An 11,424-nucleotide genomic window follows, 5' to 3' on the forward strand; every position below is an offset into this window, starting at 1 on the left:
TTTATAGCCTAGAGTCGTGCCCAACTCTTTGCAACCCGTAGACTGTAGCCCACCAGGCCCCTCTGTCCATGGGATTCTCCAGGCAAGAATACTGGAGTGGGCTGCCATATCCTTCTCCAGGGAATCTTCCTAACCCAGGGATCAAACCCAGGTCTCCTGCATTGCAGGCAGACGCTTTAACCTCTGAGCCACCAGGGAACCCCAATATCACGCCCCAAATAAGCTCCATATCCACTTGCTGTTAGTCTGCACCGCGCCGCTCCCTGACCTCTGCAACCCGTAACTGCCTTCTGTCTCCTTGGGCTTGCCTGCTCTGGACATTTCGTGGTAATAGCGTCACACACAACGTGACCTTTTGTGTCTGGCTTCTTTCACACGTTTTGAGGCTCCATCCATTTGTACTTGGATCAGCACTTCATTGCTTTTTCCAACTGAATGACCTCCCGTTATGTGGATGGACATTTTGATTGTCTGTCCATCAGCTGATGGGTATTTCAGTTGTTTCCACGTTTTGGCTATTTTGAATAATAGCCAAATTGCTGTTGTGAACATCTTTAGGTTTTGTGTAGTGGGGGGGAAATTGGGTCAGATGGTTAATTTTTAACTTAGTGAGCGACTTCCCAAAACTGAGATACTGGGGGACTATTAGCCATGTTTTAATGATGCTGCCCCCAAATGATATGTTCTGGCTTATCCCTCCACTCTTATAACCTAGCAGCTTAGTGACACACTTGATTGGTAGCAAGACCCTGAGGGGAGCCCTGGGCCTGAGTTGAGAGTAGAATGATGTGGAATGAAGGGGAAGCTGCACCATAACTGGTCCCCACTTGAGATAATGATGCTGATGGGGCAGGAAATTTCAGCAGAGGCAGGAGTCATCTGTGAGTCCTCTTCAAGGGACTGGGTCCTAAGTCTGATATACATCGCATTCCCACTTCCCCCACCCCCAGCCCACCTCCATAGTCTCCAGAATTAGCACCTGCACAATGCGGTTCTGAGCCTGTGTCCTCACTCATAATAACACCTCTCCTAGGAAACTGTTAGGAAGAAATGATGGGTAACAAATGAAAGAGTGTGAAACAGGGTCCATCACACAGAACAGAAAGAGTATTTCAGGTTCCAACCCTTCTCTTCAATATAATGCAAATATGAGTGGTCGGAAGAGTGGTTCACTTGTAATTAGAAGATATGGATTTGAGTTTTAGGTTAGCTTTTTGTTAGTTTTATGAAGTTAGACAACTCGGTTTAAGTCGAACTTCCTCTGCCTTTAAAATGAAGATAATCAGGCCTCCTGCCTTGCAATTACTTGACTTCCAAGACTTTTAAGACTGTGTGAAGAAGTGCTTTGTGAAGGTGTGAGTGTTCAGTGAATACAGATGAGCACAGTTTTTGACCTCCATTCCTCCTGGCAGGCTTCATGCTTGATTCATGTCCTCATTGGCCACAAGAGACCAGAGGGAAAAAGATCACACCCAGACTCCAAGCACGCACTGCCACGGGCTACTATCATCAATCACCGTACGCCACACGTGCACGTGCTAAGCTGCTTCAGTCGGGTCCGACTCTGTGTGACCCGATGGACTGCAGCCCACCAGGCTCCGCTGCCCACAGGCTTCTCCAGGCTGGAATACTGGAGTGGTTGGCCATGCCCTCCTGCAGGGGATCTTCCTGACCCAGGGATCAAACCCACATCTTTTGCGTCTCCTGCATTGGCAGGCAGATTCTTTGCCACTAGCACCACCAGGGAAGCCCATCCTAGGACACATAGATTCTGTAACATTTGGGGTCAAAACTCCTCTCCGCCTGATTTCTGAAACTCAGGCGTGAGATCAGCACAATACTGCACTGAAATGAAAGTAGAATCACCCGGCCTGGAGCAGCAGTAAGCCTCTAAGTTTCACAGCCTAGGATCACTGAGTCTGGCAGAGGTCAAGGGCACCCAGGGTCCATGTGACTTTTAGTACTGACCTTCTGTCTTAGCAGAAGTGCACAATGCTGGGTGTTGTATACATGCCCCTACATTTCTATGTCGGGGAAAAAAACTCCAAAGAAGAAAGTCTAATGCTTATGGTAGATACTATAGCTGCTTGACTCAACAGATCCTAGCTTGCCTTCCAGAGCTATAGATACTGTCACACTAAACATTATCCTTTGAAATTATTGAGGAATTCCCTGCTGGTCCAGTGGTTAGGTCTCTGCGCTTTCACTGGGGTCCTGCATTTGCTCCCTAGGTAGGGGACTAAGATCCTGCACATCTCGTGGTGCTGCCAAAAACAAAACAGAGCTCTTACAAAGGTAGAAATCTACAAGGAAACAGAATTGCGCACACAGACACAATCCCGCATTTCTTAGTGGGGAAGGGAAAACATTGAAGCAGAGCCCAACATTGAGAAGATCCAGTTTTTGACAGTCACGGGTATGGTTATTTTGGACCACAGGGAATGTTCTAAGGTCTAGGCATACGGCATATACAAAAGGGTAGCTCTGCCCTGGCATCTGGTAGGCAGTGTCAGCAGTGATGTTTCTAGTGGAGAGCTTCATGCCATCTGGCTGCATTGTTCTTCGCTGAACACCATCTACGACTGAATCCCCATGAACTTCTTGTACCAAATCACATCTTTGTCTGATTAATAGCTATGGTGGATTCTGTTGTCAGTGACAAACAACCTCAACCAAGACTGCTCCATCATAACACTCTAATGAGAATGAAAAAGAACCATGAAATTCAGATTTGAAAAAACATTTTTGGAAAAGGTGAAAAAGAGGTTTTATTTTTAAAACTTAGTTTTATGTAATATCTCTAATATTATGAAGCTGAGTGAGAACTAGAGTTCTTTTTTCTGTGATTGTAATCAATTTTGTGCAAGGTATGTGACATTTTTACAGTCATAAAGTCTGTTGTTGGTTTTGATAAAGTCCGTTTTTGTTTAATACTTCCAAACTTTTCTTCTAAATGTGCTTTCTTCAAGTTAAGAATAGCAGTTTCATGCCAAAAGTTAATAAAAATATTTTAATTAATGTTTGGGAAGTTTCCTAATTTGCAAACACAAATATTTTAAAATTATGATTTATGAGATTAGCACAGTATTAACCATATTTTACCCTTCTGGAGACCTTCTGCTGGAGGACTTTTAGCTTTCCAGTCTAAGATCTTAAGGCTCTATATATAAATCATTGAGTCTTAGAAGAAATTTTAGAGGCAGAGACATCTTATTTTAGACAAGAGAGTCAAGCAAAGGTTATTCTAGCAACTGGCTATTGGCTTATTCTTGCAAAAAAAAATGAAGAAGGAATAAAAGATAGAAAGAAAATTTCATATTACCTTCTACTTTTAGGAGCTGGGCATTTATCCCATTTCTTCTAAATTGGAGCCCTATTTTATTTTTGTTTGAATTCTCCAGATTAAAGTTGCTTAAACCTTTAATCACTTTGCTGGGGAGCTGTACTCTGTCAAATACTCTGTTGAAGAAAGTCAAAGATGGTCTCCCTTTCTACCCCGTGTAACGTGTAGAAACCTCTTCCCATGTAACGCCTCTTCTCATAGTTAATTAATTCATTAATCTTCCACATATTCACCACAAACTGTTTCCCTTTGTGACTGAAAGAATAAGCCCCCTAAAGACACCAAAGATGTCTATATCTTAATTCCTAGAATGTGTGAATATGTGAGTTCAGTTCAGTTCAGTCGCTCATTCGTGTCTGATTCTTTGCGACCCCATGAATTGCAGCATGCCAGGCCTCTCTGTCCATCACCAACTCCCAGAGTTCACTCAAACTCACATCCATCGAGTTGGTGATGTCATCCAGCCATCTCATCCTCTGTCGTCCCCTTCTCCTCCTGCCCTCAATCCCTCCCAGCATCAGAGTCTTTTCCAATGAGTCAACACCTCTCATGAGGTGGGCAAAGTATTGGAGTTTCAACTTCAGCATCAGTCCTTTCAATGAACACCCAGGACTGATCTCCTTTAGAATGGACTGGTTGGATCTCCTTGCAGTCCAAGGGACTCTCGAGAGTCTTCTCCAACACCACAGTTCAAAAGCATCAATTCTTCGGCGCTCAGCCTTCTTCACAGTCCAACTATCACATCCATACATGGCCACTGGAAAAACTATAGCCTTGACTAGACAGACCTTTGTTGGCAAAATAATGTCTCTGCTTTTGAATATGCTATCTAGGTTGGTCATAACTTTCCTTCCAAGGAGTACGTGTCTGTTAATTTCATGGCTGCAGTCACCATCTGCAGTGATTTTGGAGCCCCAAAAAATAACGTCTGACACTGTTTCCACTGTTTCCCCATCTATTTGCCATGAAGTGATGGGACCAGATGCCATGATCTTCGTTTTCTGAATGTTGAGTTTTAAGCCAACTTTTTCACTCTCCTCTTTCACTTTCATCAAGAGGCTTTTTAGTTCCTCTTCACTTTGTGCCATAAGGGTAGTGTCATCTGCATGTCTGAGGTGATTGATATTTCTCCCAGCAATCTTGATTCCAGCTTGTGTTTCTTCCAGTCCAGCGTTTCTCATGATGTACTCTGCATATAAGTTAAACAAGCAGGGTGACAATATACAGCCTTGATGTACTCCTTTTCCTATTTGGAACCAGTCTGTTGTTCCATGTCCAGTTCTAACTGTTGCTTCCTGACCTGCATACAGGCTTCTCAAGAGGCAGGTCAGGTGGTCTGGTATTCCCATCTCTTTCAGAATTTTCCACAGTTTATTGTGTTCCACACAGTCAAAGGCTTTGGCATAGTCAATAAAGCAGAAATAGATGTTTTTCCTGGAACTCTGTTGCTGTTTTGATGATCCAGTGGATGTTGGCAATTTGATCTCTGGTTCCTCTGCCTTTTCTAAATCCAGTTTGAACATCTGCAAGTTCACAGTTCACGTACTGCTGAAGCCTGGCTTGGAGAATTTTGAGCATTACTTTACTAGCATGTGAGATGAGCACAATTGTGCGGTAGTCTGAGCATTCTTTTGCATTGCCTTTCTTTGGGATTGGAATGAAAACTGACCTTTTCCAGTCCTGTGGCCACTACTGAGTTTTCCAAATTTGCTGGCATATTGAGTGCAGCACTTGCACAGCATCATCTTTCAGGATTTGAAACAGCTCAACTGGAATTCCATCACCTCCACTAGCTTTGTTCATAGTGATGCTTTCTAAGGCCCACTTGACTTCACATTCCAAGATGTCTGGCTCTAGGTGAGTGATCACACCATTGCAATTATCTTGGTTGTGAAGATATGTGAGCTTGCGTAGAAAAAGAAAGGAAATCTCCAGATGGGATTATCTTGAGAAAGGAAGATTATCTTACATTATCTGTGCCAGCAGATGTAATCACAAAGGTCCGTATGTGATAAAAGCAGTAGGTTCAGAGTAAGAGAAGGTGGTGTGATGCCAGGAGCTGAGATCAGAGGGAGAGACAGAGGTTGGAGATGCTATGTTGCCGACTTTGAGAATGAAGGAAGCACAGCCTGCAAGTCAGCCTCCCACCACAGCCTTTCCCATGTCTCCCTTCTCCCTTGGAATTTTAAACATGGGGAAGTTTCTACACCAAAAAACAAAAACCCATGCAGGTGTAAGCAGCTCCCTTGCCTTCTGCCTTCCCCTCCAGGCCCCCCACAGCAGTGTTGGAGGGCACATGGCTTCCCTTGGGATTGCCCTGGAGGAGAAGCCAAATTTTGCTTTTGAGTGACTGCACTGGGTGATTAACTCAGCTCTTGCCTTTGACCCAAAGGAAATTGGATGCAATTCTGTGATGTTCAGGGTTGAACTGCAGAGAAGCGGGGGTGGGGCGTTTTCTTCCCCAGAATGGCTCCCCACCGGGAAGCCTTCAGCAGGGACCGCTGCAGCTACTGCTAGTCTCTGACAGCTCTCTGTGTCTGCCTGGTCTTCAGCTCCACTGGGCAGGCAGGACCAAGCTGCCTAGGAGTGATTTATATTCGGGCTCAATGTATACAGTAGCTCCTGGTACATAAAGGTAATGGTCTTTCCCGCTTCCCCCTCTATAACTACCGTCTATACTGACTATACTGTGTGGTCAGAGCAGTGAGAAGAGCAAGAAAAAATGTCCAGTTTAAAAGCTGATAAAGAGAACGGGCCAAGGCAGAAGAGCAAAAGGAAAAAGCCTGTCCTGTTTAGAAAAGCTGTGTGAAAAGGGGAGCAAAAGTTTTCCAAGTAATTTACCAAAAGGGTTCCCCTCTGTGGGAAAGAAGGGTTGCTTTGAGGCTCAATAAGTTTATTTTTTTCTGGAAGTGGTCCAAACATTAACCAAAGGATTAAGCTGAGAAATAGAAACCCAGAAAAAAGGTTATATTATCATTCTTGCCAATATATGTGAGGTCCTTTAATACATTTTTAATGCTTTTAACTATATACATTTCTATTGCCTTCTCATATGACAAAGATCTTGTAATTTATCTCTAGGGAAATTATAAAGTTATTTCAAAATTTCCTCTGGCATGAATACATGAAATTTGCTTTTCAACTATTGAACAAAAAGTTCTATCCAAGCCTCTAATGCTACTGATAGAAAGGACACCTTTACTCAGACAATCAAGCATACTCACTCTGATTCTGGCCGTAAATATGAGCTTTTCTTTCAAATTATTCAATCTCAGTCAGAACAATGAGCTATATTTCAATAGAAAGTTGTAACTTTCCGATTGTTACATGGGATGCTTCCTGAGTTATGGGATGGATTTATATGGCTAACACCAGGGTGTGGTTAAGTTTAAAGACCCCGCTATGTTGGGAACAATTAAATTGCACTATCCCAGGTAGAGCCAGTGGTAAAGAATTGGCCTACCAATGCAGGAGATACAAGAGACACAGGTTCAATACCTAGGTCAGGAAGATCCCTTGGAGGATGAAATGGCAACTCACTCCAGTATTCTTGCCTGGAGAATCCCATGGACAGAGGAGCCTGGCGGGCTACAGCACATGAGGTTGGAAAGAGTCAAACATGACTGAGAACAGCACCCAGAAAAAATAAGGAGTCTAATAACACTAGAAAATTGGCCTGGGTGCCTTATGAAAAATGCCAAAATCTTATTTCCCTTAAAGATAGTGATTGGTATGGAACAAATTGGGTCAGGCAATCAGAAATATACAGGGTCACACCTAATGAAACTCAATAGCTGTGAAGCACCTATCTACAGCCCTGGCTTCCACCAGGATGGATAGGAATGTATACTTTAGGATTCCCTTGTTCTCCAGGCCACTTGAGTGCTAAGTTAGGTGTGAATCTAGCAAATTTGCCATTAACACAAGCCTGGTGGACTCAGAGATCTGTGTTCCACTGGTATGACCATTTAGCAGCTCCTTTTGTGCCTTCAGTAGAATTAGAAGATGTAATTGCCCACATTGAAGCCTTAACAGAAACAAACCCTTAAATGATAGTAACCAGGCTATTAGCCTACTGAATTCTGAAGTCCCTGTGATGAAGTTGCGTTACAAAGTCACATTGCCCTCCATAATCTTACAGCATCTCAAGGAGGCACTTGAAATTGACTTAAAATTCAAACTGAATGTATTTTCACACCAGAAGAATCCTCTGCTGCTGCTGCGTCGCTTCAGTCATGTCCGACTCTGTGCGACCCCATAGACGGCAGCCTACCAGGCTCCCCCATCCCTGGGATCCTCCAGGCAAGAATACTGGAGAGGGTTGCCATTTCCTTCTCCAATGCATGAAAGTGAAAAGTGAAAATGAAATCGCTCAGTCGTGCCCGACTCTTAGCGTCCCCATAATATAACACATTTAATGACACATGAAAAATTAGATTTCTGCCTTAAGTGTCTCACTTTCTAGTCTTGGTGATCATTTTGGGAGTTGATTTGGTTCCAGAAGCTCATGGCTTAAATCACCCTGAAAGCTTTATTAATGTTACTAGCTGTATTACTTACATGCTATTTCATGAGATAGCTGTCTCTTACATTACCTGATGGGTAACCAGGCCTCCAATAAAATTAGTGATGGTTAAACGTCTTGAGGAAGTTGGTCATATATATATATGTGAAGTGAAGTGAAGTGAAAGTCCCTCAGTCGTGTCCAACTCTGCAACCCCACAGTCTATGGAATTCTCCAGGCCAGAATACTGGAGTGGGTAGCCTTTCCCTTCTCCAGAGGATCTTCCCAACCCAGGGATCAACTTCAGGTCTCCCATTTTGCAGGCAGATTCTTTACCAGCTGAGCCACAAGAGAAGCCCATATACATATATCATATGAAACTCTAACACTTTGGCTACCTGATGGGAAGAACTGACTCTTTAGAAAAGACCCTGATGCTGGGCAAGATTGAAGGCAGGAGGAGAAGGGGACAACAGAGGATGGTTGGATGGCATCACCGATTCGATGGACATGAGTTTGAGCAAACCCTGGGAGATAGTGAAGGGCAGGCAAGCTTGGCATGCTGCAACCCATGGGGTTGCCAAGAGTCAGACACAACTGAGCAACTGAACTGATTTATACATATATATATGTGTAGATAATTGTATAGTACAACTCTATTTATGGGAAAAAGCAGCAAGGGGAACATTTCCTGGATCATAATGGACTAGTAAAACAGGCAATCCAGAGAACTGTCACGTTCAGCCCTGGATTTATACTCCAAATCCAGAGAGCTTTAGATTCTCAACAAAGCCTACTAAAACAATTAGTGCATAGAGTGGTCTATCAACAGAATCCTTATTGATGAGCCATGTTTTTTTTTTTTTTTTTCCTCAGCTGACATACATCATAATCCACAGGAGAACAGTTAGAATAATTTGATCTGGAGCACAGAAGAGAGCCCTGGCCACGTGATTGATGAGGAAAGCAGTGAATTATCCTTACTTACTCTGTCTTCTCTAAGACTTGATTTAGTTCATTTGATTCTAAGTCTTCACCTTCCAGCTATTTCCGTGGCACCCTTTGAGTCATATGTGTATTGTCAGATTTGACTGCCTACTTCCTAAACTGAAGTTAAAATCTCATGCCACCTAGCCATTTCACTGAAATGTGTGAATATTTACTGCCAGCAATTAATTGCCCAAGACATTAAAATAACCATCAAAATGCCAAGCTTGGCAGACACAGCCTATTGTCTGCAAATGACATTTTCACCAGTTACTTTAAAGGGCTGAGCAGCTATCATCCCCTGGGCAAGAACTGGCATATTGTTTTGCAAAATATCAACATCTCTCGAAATAGAAACACATTCTGCGGACTATTAGTGCTTCTCTTCGAAAAAGTAATTACAGTACTTTACTCTTAGATGGTTCTTCATACCTTACAAACCATTCTATTATCACATCTTTTTTTTTTTTTAAGCAATCACTGTTTATTAACTGATCAGATTGTAAAACTAATCTCGGTAGATACCTCAGTTCATCCTTCAGATAAGCCTGTTGATCTGCTCTTCCCTGTTTCCAGCATCTCCACCTTCTACAAAATGGGTGGTCTTTTTCTTCATTTCACTGCATGAAGAAGACAATTTAAGGGGCCACAGCAAGCTGTTTGCCGCTTTGAACTGCTTTCCAGCAACACAGATCTCATGAATCAGATCCTCCATGCAGATAATACCATATTTCCCATGAGACTGATCAACACGTTATCTGCCAGGAAAATTAACTTATTTTAGCTTTGCCATAACCATGCTTGTATATCAACTCATTTACAGACTTCAGATTTGGGTACCCTTAATGGCAGAAAGCAAAGAGGAACTAAAGAGTCTCTCGACAAAGGTGAAAGAAGAGAGTGAAAAAGCTGGTTTAAAGCTCAACATTCAAAAAACTAAGATTATGGCATCCAGTACCATCACTTTGTGACAAATAGATGGGGAAAAAATGGAAATAGTGACAGACTTTATTTGCTTGGGCTCCAAAATCACTGCAGATGGTGACTGCAGCCATGAAATTAAAAGACGCTTACTCCTTGGAAGAAAAGCTATGACAAACCTAGACGGCATATTAGAAAGCAGAGATGCTACTTTTCTGACAAAGGTCTGTATAGTGAAAGCTATGGCTTTTCCAGTAGTCATGTACAGATGTGACAGTTGGACCATCATGAGGGCTGAACACCAAAGAATTGATGCCTTTAAACTGTGGTGCTGGAGAAGACTCTTGAGAGTCCCTTGGACTGCAAGGAGATCCAACCAGTCAATCCTAAAGGAAATCAACCCTGAATATTCATTGGAAGGACTGATTCTGGAGCTGAAGCTCCAATACTTTGGCCACCTGATGTGAAGTGCTGACTCATTAGAAAAGCCCCTGATGCTGGGAAAGACTGAAGGCAGAAGGAGAAGGAGGCAACAGAGGATGAGATGGTTGGATGGCATCATCGACTCAATGGACGTGAGTTTGAGCAAACTCTGGGAGATAGCGAAGGACAGGGAAGCTTGGCATGCTGCAGCCCACGGGGTTGCCAAGAGTCAGACACAACTGAGTGACTGAATTACAGCAACAAATGCAATGTATGGTTCCACAATTCTCAGTGTGTTAACTGAAGCCTTGTTGAGCTTCACGAAGGTGCCTTGTTGGCAGTTCACAAAGGTGCTATTGAAGATCTGATGTAGGCAAAGAAGTTGACACATTTCAAATCTTTGGGCTCACACAGCTGATACCTGTGATCCTGATGACAAAGGCCAGTTTGGGTTCTGCAGGTGCGTAGAAGTTGCTGGCTTCTTGTATCATCCTAGTCTTTTGACTTTCGGTTCTGTACATCTGCCTGCATTCCTTATGAAAGTGATTAGCTTTTTCCTAGGTAAGCTTTCTCTTTGCCTTTTGAAGCATCTTTTGGACGAACTTCTTTTTCAGGTGCTAGAGCTTAAGCTCTGTGAAATTCTTTTGCTTTTTCTTAATGGTTTCTGGCATAGCAAGGACCTTCTCTTTTCTTCTCTTCTGCGCTCTCCATGGTTCCAGCTGGGAAGGAGCTACATTTCTTAAAATTAACGCTTATTCCCATTTTATGTAAAAGGAAATCATGATAGTCAAATATTTCAATCCCCCTTGTATGTTGCCCATCTCTAGTGATGTTGGGGTTGGTCATGTGACTCACTTTGGCCAATGGAATGCTCAGTGTCTGTGATGCAATCAAAGGCAGGGACCTGGTCTGTGATGTTGCACACGTCTTCTTGCGCCTATTCTAATGTGAAGAGCTTCCCCGAGGTGGCTGAGTGCCTTCCTTCTAAACCCCAGAACTGACCCATGCAGAGAAATTCTGAGTTAAACCCACAATGAGGAGGCAATCCTAGCTCACCAACCACTTGAAACAGAGCCTCTCCAAATCAGCCAACCTGCAGTGGACCTACAAACTATGAACACAAGAATAAATGCCCATTGTTGTAGCTGAGTTTTGTTACAAGGCTTTATTGTAGATACAGAACCTGAAGCTTACAGAGGTTAAAAAGAATTTTCCCAGCATGACACAACAGATGAGTGCTTACAGT

General features: G+C 43.0%; 1 pseudogene; it reads right to left on the reverse strand.

The window, feature by feature from the left end:
- Nucleotides 9,254–10,889, reverse strand: LOC106503678 (annotated as a pseudogene).

Source organism: Capra hircus, chromosome 27, assembly GCF_001704415.2.
Source record: "Capra hircus breed San Clemente chromosome 27, ASM170441v1, whole genome shotgun sequence".
Taxonomy (NCBI): domain Eukaryota; kingdom Metazoa; phylum Chordata; class Mammalia; order Artiodactyla; family Bovidae; genus Capra; species Capra hircus.